General features: G+C 41.2%; 1 protein-coding gene across 2 annotated transcripts in view; it reads left to right on the forward strand.

The window, feature by feature from the left end:
- The first annotated feature begins 14,497 nt into the window (after window positions 1–14,497).
- Window positions 14,498–15,377, forward strand: part of elfn1a (extracellular leucine-rich repeat and fibronectin type III domain containing 1a) — a 122,232-nt gene continuing 121,352 nt past the window's right edge. Inside the window, exon 1 of one of the 2 annotated variants that reach the window (XM_066675047.1) lies at window positions 14,498–14,604. The gene's annotated coding sequence lies outside the window, so the exon portion shown is untranslated. Of the gene's footprint in view, window positions 14,605–15,241; window positions 15,323–15,377 lie in introns of those variants that run through there. The other variant, XM_066675046.1, reaches the window with a different exon arrangement.

Here is a 15,377-nt window from a genome sequence, read left to right on the forward strand (position 1 = left end):
CCCCCTTCAAACACAGACACACACAGACACACACACACATGCGGTTTTCAATCTGTTTTTTCGCCTCTGCGTCGTGAGCCGGGAATCACTTTGACGCCGGGGCTGTGGGCGGTTTTTGTGACTGTGCCGGCACAGTGTCACGGAAGGTTCCGGAACCTGCCTTGTCGCTGGGGAACGAGGAAGAGAAACGGGGGCGGCGATGGTGCACGAAAGAATGGAGGGGCTTGGTTGGTTTTGTGGGGGAGCTGAGTTAAGGGGGTCTGAGGGTGGGGGAAGGGATCCTGGCAGGCAGTATACAGACAGCTGCAGACTAGTGTGTGTCCTGATGGGAAGGGATCTTAAACCTTGCCAGCGCACGGCAGATACCACAGGCCCTTTGGAGATAGAGTGGAACAGATTTAGGAACCGTTCTCCAACCTCTCTCTTTCTCCCCTCCCCCTCCCTCTCTCCCTCCCTCTCTCCCCATGTGTCTTCTAATAGTCTCTTGCTCTTGAGGGCATTAAAGTATAACATGGAAAATGAAAGTGGACATGAATGTTTCATATTGATGCTGGTTTGAATGGAGATGCACATCACTCACGCTCTTCCTGTCCCTGTAACACTCCTGTCCATGTAAACACATACGTACTCTCATGCCTACGTATGTGGACATATACAATGGCTCCTGCTAGCACTTTGCCTTTGGCCTAATGAAGCACCGGAGATATCAAAAGAACAATGAAATCGAATCACCATGACTCTGCCCACACTTGAGCAGTGGTAGGAAGCAATGTGCTACTTTAACAAAGTAGTTTAAAGCAGTAGTCAGTTACATAACTCTGAGGGTCATTGTTCATGGGTCTAAGACAGAACATTATACATCGCATTTAAACATAAGCTTCCTTTATATATTAGCCATATATGCCCTTATGCATATGGCTTGTGCTATCTGACGCATATGATTGTAAAGCACCATAAAATTGGCGAACATTTTCTCCAAGCACCTAATTGTAATACAGAACTGATGTGGATAAAAACCATGCCGTAAATGCCCAATAAGCCTGACCTGTTCTTTGATCCATCTTTTTTGAATAGTTTCAAGGTATTGAAACAGTATTAACTTTTTATCATTTTAATCAGCATAACAGTCTGTGCCGCCTTCAATATCAACTTTAGAGGCAGGATTTTAGTACTGTATGTTTTCCTATGTACCTTAAAGTTGGTATATATTTTGGATTTTACAGAATGTAGAAGCAATGACTAATGTGATTTTTCCAGTTCTAAGTAAAGCAGTTCTATTACTATATGAGTGGCTACCCGATTGCTCCACACAATGGCAGTACTAGCATGCAGGGCAACCGATCAGTCTATCCCTGTTCCTCAGATATGGAGCTTTATTTTAAACTTACCCCACCCTCCACCTTTGGCTTACTGTGGGGAGTCCTGGAATAAATGTACTAACACACCTCTAATGTAATGTACCATATTAGTACATGTACACCCAAACGTACCATCCTAGATATTCATGCTTTGTATGTCATAATACATTATGGTAGAGCCATTTTTGCCAAATCAGTGCCAAACCCTTGCATTCAGAAGAAACAGCATTGTTAACTTCTGTGGGACAACATTGTACAAGAGAAAATACTGCCTTTTTAATCTTTTTGAAGCTTAATCTTATGGTTATTGATGGGTTATTGATGTTGCCCATAACTAAATCTCCTAGTGGCTGAGGGGGCATGTCCCACAAGCAACCATTGTCACCTGCAGTAAAGAATGATGTCATTTAATGATAGATTTTGTCTCATTCCATGAAACAAACCAAGTTCAGTCATTAGTTTGAATACTAAACTTTTGAATTTGATAAACTGTATTGTGTGTAAATCTTATTTTGTGGAAAGAAGACCTGTCTTTTTTACATTCGTCACTAGTTGACATAGAAATGGTTGCAGACACAGAGTGTAAATCAAGTGTTAATGTGACTCCTTACATAACTATGTAATGAGTTGTGTAACTGAGTAATTACAAGTGACTAGCATGGAAAAACGACAGAAATAATTCAACTTTGAGGAGTTAAATATTTATCATTAGTGCCGAGGACTCTGTGTACTCTGTGACACAGCCGTAATGAATGAGCTCTTCAGCTGTGGCACACTCATGGACTCTTCTCTGTCTCCTGCAGGTAAGTAGCATGCCAGCAGACAGGTGAGCGGATTGTTGACTGTATAAACGAGGACTCTGGCAGGGTGTCAGGAGCTCCTTTGGTTTAACAGGCCCTCTGCCAGCCTGGCAAATGAATGCCTTATCCCCCATCCCCCATTCTGCCTGCACAGACTTCTGAGCAGGATCCAAGTTTTCCACACTCATCCACCTCTCCTGTCCCTCTCTGGACTATCTGATTCTCCATTGTGAAGGGCACAATGCCACTGAACCCTTACCAAATAGCGGGAGTGATCCCAAGCACACCTTAATAAGCCGCTGGAGTGAAAAGGAGCCAACCTGCTCACAATAGGCCCAGATGTACTGGGGGAATGGCCATATAGTGCAAAAAATAAACCTCATGTTCCTTTCTGTGGTCACCAGGCTTGTCTCCATCAAGTCTTGAAAAATTTATATGCAGCAACTAGAGCAAAATAAAAAGACAAGAATGTTGCAAACTGCCTATGTCCTAGTACACTCTGAAATCTAAAGGTTACTGAACAGTTGTTAGCTTATTTATTTATTTATGTATGTATGTATGTATGCATGTATGTATGTATGTCTGTGTGAAATACCTATGCCCAAAAGTAACTGAAGCGATGCCATAGTAGAACAACTTCTGGTTCCCCAGAGAACCTTGCTGTGGTACTTCTACACGTCTGACTACAGCCCACAAAAACTGATTAGTTTGTCTTGTGTCATAGTTTGCAAGCTGGAAGGCACTCCAGATATCTGAATGCACTTTGTGGCTTTTTCATGTCCCCTTTAAATGAACTTTTTTAAATTCTTACACATAACTCTTAAGTGTTCTACTGTTGCTATAAGACATAGAACCCTGAATGCCATAAATACATTTAAAAAATAAATGTTATTAAAAATCTGTGAATAAATATGTTCTTTAAGGAACCACTTGTGCTTCTTCTATGGCATTTATTTAATTTTTAAATCTTTCTTGACTCACAGATTGAGGTGGGGCGAGTGGTCAGTATAAAGCCTCAGAGGGTCTGGCACTCAGGCACTTAGCCAATTTTAATTATGCATGCGCAGCATCTGCTGTCAGAGGAAGCTCGCCCCTCGTTAGAGTATCAGTCTGAGTTGGACACTACTGGGGACGGCCTGGGACAGCATACTATTCCTTCATCCATCCAGAGTAAGAGTGAAGAGGCAGATGCAGCTGGAAGAAAGGCATGTTGGGCCTTTTTCCCCTCAGCCTGGGTTATGGGTGACCACTAAGGGCTATGCTGTAGCCTTGGGGAAGCCTGGCCATGTCTCAGTTTTGTAGAGCTTTAGAGGAGGCGTGTTTATTCCGATGGCCAGGAATGGCACACCTGCTCCAGTCAACCTCTCATCTCCTTTCTCCTCCGAGCCACAGCTCCCCCAGCTCATTCGCCAAACTAAGGGAGTGAAATACATTTACTCTCAATGACGGAAAGAATAACACCCACCCATCCACTCAAACAGATGCTTGCAGGGAGCTTCAGATGTGATAAAAATGCAGATTTCTGTCACGTGATGTTACAGGGGCACTGTGATATTATGTTATGTAAAATGAAACACTTGTTTTCACAACTGTGCAGAACTCAGAGGCCACAGTCAAAACAACTGTTTCCTTTTCTCAGCAGTGGCTTTATCAAAATCCTTTCAGACTCATATGCTTGGAATGTCTTCTCACAGTGGATGGACTGAGGGACATGTGGCCATCTTTATGTAATAAAAGTCTTAATAGAGTTGATCCTCTGTATTCATGGGGGGATAAGTTCCCTGATTCCACACAGATACCAAAATCTGCAGATGCTCAAGTCATATATATATATATAAAGGTATATAGAATTTGCTTATAGCACAGTCACATCCTCCAATGTACAAACCGTATTTCCAGGAGAAGTTGGGCACTTTCTAAAAGTGTTTTTCTAAATGAAAACTGAAATCTGTTATTTGTTGATTCACTTTATTTAACAGACAGAAGAACAAATTTTCAATATTTTCACTGATATTTTCACATCACCTTTTCTGTTCATTGTGATTGTTAATTATTTGGGAATTGAAGAAATGAATTATTGCAGTTTTGTATGTGGAATATATCATATTATATCAATATATCTTAATGGCGTTTGCCTACCAATAAAAGCCTCTATGAGAAGATCACCCATACCATCACAGATTTTTGCTGGATTTTGCACTTTTTGTTGCTAACAGTTTGGATATTTCTTTTCATCTTTGGCATATATAATCTTTCATCTTTGGCATAAACCCATCCATTATCTGTAACCGCTTATCCAATTTAGGGTCGCGGGGGGTCCAGAGCCTACCTGGAATCATTGGGCGCAAGGCGGGATTACACCCTGGAGGGGGCGCCAGTCCTTCACAGGGCAACACAGACACACACACATTCACTCACACACTCACACCTACGGACACTTTCGAGTCGCCAATCCACCTGCAACGTGTGTTTTTGGACTGTGGGAGGAAACCGGAGCACCCGGAGGAAACCCACGCGGACACGGGGAGAACACACCAACTCCTCACAGACAGTCACCCGGAGCGGGAATCGAACCCACAACGTCCAGGTCCCTGGAGCTGTGTGACTGCGACACTACCTGCTGCACCACCGTGCCGCCCCCCCAAAGAACTCACCAGTGCAAAATTAACAATGTATTTCTCTTTGTATAAAACAATTTTTGGTGACATTTCTTGATGCAGCAGTGGACTGTGTTGAGTGAAAATTATTTTTGCCGTATGAGGACTTGAACTTTATGATCATTCCACAGTGTTATCTGGCCTTACATAGTATGGACTGAGCTCTTTCTGGATTTTTTGTATCCTTTCACAATATCAATGAATTCACTCAGGAAATTTAGCAGAAAATGAGGAGCTAATTTTGCTTGCAAAGACAGAGACAGAGACTGTTGAATGCTCATTTTATACACTTAATATTCACCTGCTTACAGTGTGATGTGGAATGTGTGGCATGAAAAAAAAGTTCACTGTTATTTCACCCCTGTCCAAACTTTTTGAGGTTGAGTGTGTTGCTGGCCTCAGATTTGAATTGATTCATATTTACAAACCACCATTAAGTAGGTTAGCCAAAACTTTGAAAATATTTTCTTTGTACATTTGTCAGTAAAATAATGAATGAAGAGAATTAACAAATCACAGAGTCATGTTTCTACTACATTTCACAAAATGCCCCAAATAGGGTTTGTATTTTTATATCATCTTTAGATTACACTGTCAGAAAAACTCTCACCGTTGTGGTATCCTCAAAGGTACATTTCAGTAGGGAACATAATTGTACCTTATTTTATTAGAATTGCAATAATTAAAATTGTGTTGATTTCATATGCCCCATTTCATCTCTAGGATTTATATAAAGATGTTTTATTTTACAAAGTTCTATAATTAATGATTACAAATATTCACCTCTCCTCCTGGAAGGAGAAAACTGTAAAACCACTGTTGTACCTTTTAAAGGTTCATTTACTCTGTTGGTACCTTGTTGATAGCTCTAATTTCTTTTTTCCTGCGAGTGCACTTATAATATCTGATACAATGTCTATGCTGTAAACAGGTGTGATACTGTACTCTTCAGTGAGAAATTACAAGGAAAAAAATTACATGTTCAATACAGACACTAGTAGGAAACAAACAAAATGTGAGATGAACAGTTTTGAGCTTGGAACGAGCAAATACAAATTTAGCTTTTTGTAAGTTCCTGGTAGTGCTGGGTGATATGAGCGCAAATCAATATCACAATTAATTGTACATCTTACCATGATTACGATTAATTAATGATTATTTGGTTTTTGTATTTTTGAACATCACAGTTCAGTGACAAGGGTTGTATTGTAAATATGCTCCGGTATTAAATATGGGTATTAAATATTTTTTCTAATCTTGCTGGGAGCTTGTTCCTCTCTTGTTTTTTGAGCACTGTATATGTTTTGTGTGTGATTGTGGTTTGGTCATTGGTCATTGGTTTGTTTTTTGTCAGCGTTTACATTTGACTTTTTGTTCAGTGCGGTCTTAAGTATAGTCAAAACTCGCTGTGTTTTTCTCTCTGGTACATGCTGATTGAGTCGCTTGGTCTGCCTTGGCATTCAGGTTGCTTCCATGTGGCAGATAGGGGCAGAGTCACATGGCTACAACTATTATATTATGTCAATTAGAAGTTTTGAATGTCTATTTCACTTAATTTTTGATTAATTGCGCAGCCGTACTTCCTGGATATGTTTTTATCTGAATGTTCTTTTTCCTTATGGGTTTGGTTGAATCTCTAAATGCAAACAAGATCTCCAGATGTTTAGTGGTACAGCTACTATTTAAGGAACACCTCAGGAATTCATAACGTATTGTCGCTGTCCAAATAAATACATGTATCTCCATTTTTTTGGATTTTTATTTTACTACATCATATGAACACAGCTGTCCTTCACACTGTATGAAAATGTCATGATGGATGGACCAATAGAAAAGCTCCACATTCTTTTTGCATTGATTTTCATTGAAAGTTAAGAAGAAGTTTCCCTTCTCTTGCAAAGTTGCTATTTTAGGATATACATGTGTTTATTTGGGGCGGCACGGTGGTGCAGCAGGTAGTGTCGCAGTCACGCAGCTCCAGGGACCTGGAGGTTGTGGGTTCGATTCCCGCTCCAGGTGACTGTCTGTGAGGAGTTGGTGTGATCACCCAGTGTCTGCGTGGGTTTCCTCTGGGTGCTCCGGTTTCCTCCCACAGTCCAAAAACACACGTTGGTAGATGGATTGGCGACTCAAAAAGTGACCGTAGGTGTGAGTGTATGTGTTGCCCTGTGAAGGACTGGCGTCCCCTCCAGGGTGTATTCCCGCCTTGCGCCCAATGATTCCAGGTAGGCTCTGGACTCACTGTGACCCTGAATTGGATAAGCGGTTACAGATAATGGATGGGTGTGTTTAATTGGACAGTGTTATGACTTGATGAAATGCAAGATTTTGGTTTTGAATCCCTTTCACCTTTATTTACACACCAGACTTTACAGCTATTTACAATATATACATGAGCGCTCCGTTGTAACAAGAAACTACCAAAACAAACATCTCTGTAAGCAGAGAAAAAAGACTCACAAGAGTCACAATATTTAACACTCATTGAATTACTGATATATTGTCTCTTGCTTACAGTCTAGCAGAGTGTTCCCCGTTTTTAAAACCCTGTGTGGTGTATATATACAGGTAGCCCCTGCCCCTGAAATATATAATTTTGAACACTGGTCTCAAGTACCTAGGATTTATAATTTATATGAACAATATGCAGTTACGATGGTGACTTGTTTAACATTCTTCAACAACTTCAATGTTTGTTTGCTAATATGCTTTTCCTCTATCCAGGTTCTAATACCCCCTTCCTTCTATGAATTATGTACTTAACAAACTCAACAAAGCATCTGGGGCTACTACTCTTTTACCTCTCACATGACACCTCTGCAGGTGAGTATACACACTGGTCTCTATTAGTGATGTGTAAAGGTACTGTACGTCATCACAATGCTCAACCCTCAAATGCATTTTAGAGCTTGTATAACCAAGACACTTTGCTAAAAAGACCACCCAGCACAGAGAGGAGGAGACCGTTTTAGGGCCAAAGAAAGATGAGAACTGCCATTAAAATGACAAAATATCAATGAAAATAGTACATGTACTCAAATAACTGCAGCATTTATGGCAGGGCTCAGCTTCACCTCTCCATTAAAGAGATGTACGTGATTCAGCCTCAGAGCGGAAACAGTCTCGGACAGCCGCAGACAGAGGTTCAGCATATTCAGATTTATGCAAATGAGCCTCCTACGTAATGAACTGCTGCCTCTCAGATGGTGAACCCAGGCCAGCGTTGCTCACAACTAAACATGTGTTTATGTAAATGACTGAGCCTCTCATACCTCAAAAGACCACTTTGGAAAGTTTGCTTTGGCTGTGCTTTAATGCACAAACTCTCTCTGTTCTGTCGTTTGCTGGAGGCAAGATTTCTGACGCCAGTGTTGTGCATTACATCTGTATTTATGGTAGCCCTGCAAAGAGCCTTAACCCTTTCACTACCACACTCCTCTCAGAGGGTGCCGAATTCTGCTCCTGTCACGGAAAAAGAAGTGCAGCACTTAAAATGTCTGGAGAATTAGTACTGTTCACCCTCCACACTTATGCAAGCTGTCCTGAGGCGACCTATTTTCAGGAAGCCAAAGAGAGGGGAGTGTTATAAAATACTGATCTATGACAATCCATAAACTCTGACATGCTTATTCACAATAACAATATGCATTCATGGATTTTACTTATTCGTGCTGTATAGTCAGACAGACACACACACACAAACTCTCTCTCTCTCTCTCTCTCTCTCTCTCTAGGATTTGGGGGCAATTTTCTGTTTTGTAGACCATGAAACCAATCCAATGAACTTTCCATTCCAGGAATGTAATTTTGGGTCCCAGGGCTTAAGTACCACAATCCTCTAAACCTGGATTTGCATAATCCAATTTTGACCATAATACCATGGAAATAGTAATAAATAATAATAATAATAATAATAATAATAACAGCAATGATAATAATTACAGCTATTGTTGAGTTTTCACTTTAAAGGCTATTTGTAATTGCATTTTTTTTCTTTTGTATTTGCTTGTCAAACAGCAAGCCTTCACCCTCTGGAGAAAGCAGCAGCACCCAGGCCCTCACAAACACACACACACACACACACACACACACACACACACACACACAAACACTGATATACACAACAAGCCTTGAAAATACTACAGAACCTTATCAAAGATGAAGCCACCTGTTGTGCAGGATGAATGCTCAGTTATGCGACAGCAGGACACCTGATGGAATCTTCTGCTCCTGACAGAGCACCGTCAGCGGGATGTGGACTGTAGGCGTCTAACCCACAGCCCAGATGTTAAGATGGATCTGCTGCTCTCAGAGGTGGCAGATGCTTCATTATATCAACTGTCACTAAACAAGTTCCCCTTTAGAATTATAACCAGCCCCTTTGCTTCACCAGCACCACCAGCACCAGCACCTTTTCCTCCCCTCCTCAGCCCCTAATAGGCTTAGACAAACACTAAATGGGGATTAAAATCAATCACAATCAGCATTTCACCTCATGGCCTCCTGTCGCCTTTCTCCCCATCTTTATGGAGAGTACAGCTCATTCCTCCCTGCTATCGACAACTACTTAAAATATTTAACCCGGGCTTAGGAAGCTTAGTGCAAATATTGTCAAATCCCATATTCCCCCACGGCTCCGAGACACAGAACAGGGCCAAATGGACAATTTACAGTGCGCTTGGGTTAATATTCACTTGAGAGAGAAATAGGCCCTACTTATGCGTTTTCTGTTTTTTTTTCTCTCTCTCTCATTTATGCAGTGATGGTAAATAACACAGATCCCCCCTCCCTACCCCCACGCAACACTGAGAGAAAATTACACACCTCATATACCTTCGAGATGCAGCGTTCTGCCCAATTTATGTGTGGTGTCTCACTACTAAATAACCCCATTTGCCAGCATCAGAAAACACCCTCATATTATACTGCCACAGAGCCAATGAAAAATAGAAAATCAATAAGGAAGCTTTTTTAATTTGCCAAATGCTGGTGTTTCTGAAGTGGGCCCATATTTCAGGTGAGGCCAAAAAAAAAAAAGATAAAAAATCAAGAACAACAAAACAAAAACAATAACAACCAGGCACGGCTTAATCGAGCAGCAACCGAAACAAGCTAAAACAACAGATGTGTGAAGAATCAACACTCTCTTTAATGTTACCCTCATATCAGCATCCAATTCCTGCCATTTATGATGCAGGTGTTCTGTCAGGACAGATGAAGTGTTACACCACCAAACATGTTCTTTAAGAAACTGGTTTCTCATCAAAGGGAAGAGATATTAAACCATGCAAAAATGTGTTCATGTACAAACCCCTTTCCAAAGAAGCTGGAGATGTGATTTGTAAATTCTCTTGAATTTATATTTAAAGCAAAACTAAATAATAACTGATATTTTTGCTCCTCTAAAGTTGCAGCGAGTGGTGGGGTGATTTGCTACTCTCTTTCAGAAGTTACATAGAGCAGTTTCTGCAGGGCTGAACACAGAGTAGCAACACGGGGAATTGTACAAGCATCGTAACGCTTTTTAGGCTGTAATTTTATAGTCAAAAATAATACTTAGTGTTGCTTTAACTGACAAATTTATAATCAAATTGATTTTATTTTGTAATCATAAACAACAACAACAACAACAAAAACATATTTGAGACCAGCCAATTGAAGTGACAAGTTTGTTGAATATTCAGGCAGCATTGTCTAATGTTAAAGAATGAGCATGTTTATACCAAAGGTATAAAAGGAGCATCCACTGGATGCTCAGTCCTTGTAAGCAAAGAAGGGTCGAAGCACACCACTATGCCAAACTTTTGTGTGAGAATTTGCAAACAGTTCAAAAAGAACATTTTGGATGTTTGCAATATTGAGGTCTTTCACAATTTAATGTACATAACACCATGGAAAGATTCAGGAAATCAAGAGGAATCTCAGTCCACATAGGCCAAGTCCAGACGCCATGTTGAATGTGTGTGACCTTTAAGCCCTCAGATGGCATTGCATAGAGAAACTGACATGCTCCAGTGATGTGTATATATATATATATATATATATATATATATATATATATATATATATATATATATATATATAGACACATGGGTGCTTTGTATGACTGTCTGTCTACTCAGTACTGCAGATGTGTCTCTCTGCCGTATAGTGTCATTCATGACAAAGTGTTTTGAGGAACAAACGTGACCTAAAGAACCCCTCTGGCCTTTATTTTTAAGAGTGTACATCACAAGAGCCACCCCACTTTAATGAAAGACCGAGCAGTTGTCTGTCCACTTGAGCTCCGTGGACCACTGCAGTATCCAGCACACCTCCTGCTCCCCTCCAGGGGGAAGCACAGCCTGTGGCTAATGCAGCGGGGCCCTCATGTCCAGCAGCAGACCACTGCGCACTCCACCTGCCTGACTACAGACAAACAGAGCAAGTGCTTCTGCAGAGAGAGAGGGAGAGGGGATATAAATCAACCCTCAAGGAGGGTGGAGGTGGAGGAGTTTTGAATGAGGACAAAACAGGGATCGCTGCCAGCACAAGACCAAAGAAAAGGCTACACAGTTTACCACCCTGCAGCTGTGATGGAAGGCTTTTTGTAACTGTGAGCCGCAGTTTTAAAAACAAAGGATTCTAATGAATCTCGGGTTTTATGGTTCTACACTGTAAAAAAAAAAATCCATAAAATATACTGTAAAAAAAAAAAAAACTGGCAGCGGTGGTTGCCAGATTTTCACCTTAAAATCATAAGACATTTTTTTGGCAATCAGTACTCTTCTGTTAAAAACAGATATAAACCATAAAAAAGCCATAGGTTTTACATAAAAATAACAAAGAAACATTGTTTTGCCATAAAATTAACATGTAAATTGTGTGACAAATGAGAGAATGGAGACTGAGATATAATCATATTTAGATAAAGCCAAACTGCATCCTATATTCAGCCCTTAAAAGGAGATATTGCCAAAAGGACCAAAGAGATGTGCAGTGTCTGGGTGCCCCACTCCAGCACTCGGAACACAGGCTGATGGTGAACGTTCCTGACCAACACACATCTCGTCACAACATACTCAGAAACACAAACACACACACACACAAATACACAAAATAATCACCCCAATGCAACCCAAAATCAAAAAGTCTCAAAGACAGAAAAAAAACAAAGAAACTCTGAAAATCACAGAAACTATGGAGCAGCAAGTCATGCTGGGAGCTCCTTAATGAGCCTCAGCTCCTCCCAGTACTTGGACACTTGTACTGCCCCTAATGGTTTGTGCTTTTTACAGTGAAATAATGTATTTTTTACAATAAAGAGATGTAGTGCTTTGGCTTATAAAAGCATTTATGGTACTTCACTGTCACAGAAGCTGTTTTCAACCTTTTTCAAGTTTATAGTCTTATGGATTTACGTTTTTTCACCATAAAATTTACAGACATTTTTTACAGTGTAGGAAAAGCACAGCTTAAATGTATGTGGATGCATGTTAAATCTGCTTATGCTTTACAGATCTACAAGCACATCAAACATGTATGTAACCGGAGATGTCAGATACTGGAACATTCATTCAACACATTCATTAATAACAAGCCAAATGTATTGAGGGGAAAGTTTTTAATAAATGTTTATTTTGAAACTCATGCACAGGTTTATGTAAGATACAGTGTGTTTGTATAAATCATGATTGCTTTGTAACATTATTAAGGGAGGAATATTACGTACAGTACTTGTATCTTTTGATTCATGACACTGGGATGGACTGGCCACTGTCCAGGGTGTGTTCCTAACTATCCACGATTCTGAACAAGATGTGAATACAGAAGATGACTGAATAATATCTAAAATCATAGGCTTGTCCTTTGCCAAATGCATTAACAAATGTATCTTTAGTGACTATTTAAAAGTGACAATTCCTGTCTAAAGCATCACCCACAATTTAACACTTTCTCCACAAACTTAAAAAACTTATCAGATTAATAATAAAAAGGATGTATTAAAATAGAAAAGAAATAATGTAAAAAAGTAGATAAATACATCAAATATAAAATGTTTTCTAACAGGTAAAACTGTACATTTAAATATGAACTGTGTGTTACAATATGCAGAATTGTGGGGTGGCAAAACAGTGTCGCTGTCGCACAGCTCCAGGTTCCTGAGGGTGTGGGTTCAATTCCTGTCTCAGGTCACTTTCTGTGTGTTTGCTGTGTTCACTTGTTCCTCATTATATAAATGAATGTAAAACAACCAAAGGTCCCTTTGAATCTATAAGTGGCTCCTTGCCTGGTTCAGTTTGAAGCCTGTTGTATATGTAACTTTAAAGAATGACTCTGTACAGCTCCAAATAAGGTTCCATTAGTGCAGTTCTATATTAGCATTTAAGCTGTGATTTCACTTTCATTTACAAAAATGACTTAAAGAACTAGGCATTGAGAAGTTCTAAATGAATCAAAAGGTTGTTCTATGGCACAGAGCCAGCGGAAAAGCAATGCCAAATATATGCTGTAATGCAGATCGCCTATACAACAGCTGTCACATTTTATCACTGGGCTCCAGTTGGCTCATAGTTGGATGCGAGGAGGGATTTGTTTTTGAAAGCTCTGGAAATTGGCAAATCTTTCATATGAAACAGAAACATCATCTCACGCTGATACAAAGCCAGTGGCAAGTTTGGACGCCAAGCTATGGAGCCTTCACGCACCAGTGGGTTGGCAATAGCGTTGTCACCTTGTAAAGTCTCATTCCCAATGTCTGGGAGAAGATCTATTGTGATTATGAAGCTATATGCTCTTAGCAAACATGGTTCTATATAGGACCAAACAGAGTAGATACAAGGTAGGTGTTCCTAATCCAGTGATCTCTCTCTCTCTCTCTCTCTCTCTCTCTCTCTCTCTCTCTCTCTCTCTCACTCTGTGTGTGTGTGTGTGTGTGTGTTTTGGACACCCCATGACCAGTGCCTTTTTAAAGGGCTCTTAGAGCATTTGGTTATGGGATGTAGACTTTATTCTTCCATCTCTCCATCTCAGTTCCTCCTCTCCTCTCTGAGGAATGGGTTCCGCTGCTTTTATAGAAGGTAAGCAGAGCGCGCGTGCTACGCGGTAACAGAGGGATTTGCAATTGCCCTCGAGCCCTGTGTGTTGAACCCACGCCATTTATAGCCTCGCAGTGACAAACAATCTTATTACGAGATTTAACTTCGCCCCAAGTGGACTTCTGGATCAGTGTGCTTTCGCAGGCTACCCGTCCAGCGCGCGCCCTCGCTGAGTAGCCTAAAAACCAACTGAAAAAGAGACAACAATTCTAACTACAGCAACAATTAGCTAGAACAATTCTAATACGTTGTGAGAAAGGAGTAATAGGCGCCTAAGAGGCGTGAGGGAAGAGTCTGCCTCGTGCTCGGCGCGGAATATATAAGAGAGAGAGAAAGAGAGAGAGAGAGAGAGGGAGGGAGGGAGGGTGAGAGAGAGAGAGAGAGAGAGAGAGAGAGAGAGAGATGGGCGCTTTCAATAAAGGTCTCTCTGCCTTGAATTAATCACTCACTGTTTAATGGATCTTTGAGGTTCGGCGCTTGACGCAGTGAGGAACTGCAGCTCTGTGTATTCTTCCGAGGCTGAGAGAAATAGAGACACAGAGAAGGCGAGAGAGAGAGAGAGAGAGAGAGAGAGAGAGAGAGAGAGAGAGAGAGAGAGAGGATTTGGATCCCTCCGTCTCCCGCCTCCTTGAAATCGTCTCGGGGTTCATGGTGACATAGGGACCTCGGTCTGAGACTCCGAGAGGCTTCGCTGCTCCGCTTCGTGAAGGAGGTGAGTGACCGACATGCTGGGGAATGTGGCGGGAATGTGGCGCGGTGCTGCTACCGTGAGAGGATGGATACGCGCAGGTTTAGCGCCTCTGGTTTTGGTAACTTCTGCTCTGGTTCTGGAGGCTGTCGCCTACGCAAACAGCGTAACGCTGCTCGGGACTTCAGTGTTTGAATTGTGTGTTTGTGCGTGCGGGTTTGTTAAGTGCTGCGTTCCAGCGTTGGGAAACTTAAAGCCGTGACGGGTGGCAGGTGGTAAAACTACGTGCAAAGCAGAGCGACGTGAACGCGCTTCAGTCTCTTTTTTAAAATGATGAATTAATTAATTTATGTATTTATTTTAAACTCAACGACTCTCCACTTGTGGGTAAAAGCTAGACTGCTGTGGGTAGGGGTCGTCACAGCTTTGCTCTCCCCCTCCCCTCCCTCTAGTGAGATGTGCATGTGTGTGTATATGTGAGGATGAGTGAGTGAATGAATGGGTTTTTTAGAGGCTATTGGTCCTTTTTTTTGTTTGTTTGTTTTTTTGTGTTTTTTGGGGTTTTTCCTTTTTCCTTTTGTTTTTATTTGAACGGGAAGACTTGCACCGAGCGAAGCGACTATGTAGAGAACGTGGGCAAAGGTTTCAGAACCCTGGACAGCAGCCCGTCCATTAGCCGCTAGAGTTCGCCTTCAACCACACATCTGACCGCGTTGCTTTCTGTCTCCACTCTCAGAGCCGCGTGAGTACTGTCAGTCTCTTGTTATACATGGTGTATAGTATCGTGCTACAGACTG

The sequence above is a fragment of the Hoplias malabaricus genome, chromosome 6 (assembly GCF_029633855.1).
Source record: "Hoplias malabaricus isolate fHopMal1 chromosome 6, fHopMal1.hap1, whole genome shotgun sequence".
Lineage (NCBI taxonomy): Eukaryota > Metazoa > Chordata > Actinopteri > Characiformes > Erythrinidae > Hoplias > Hoplias malabaricus.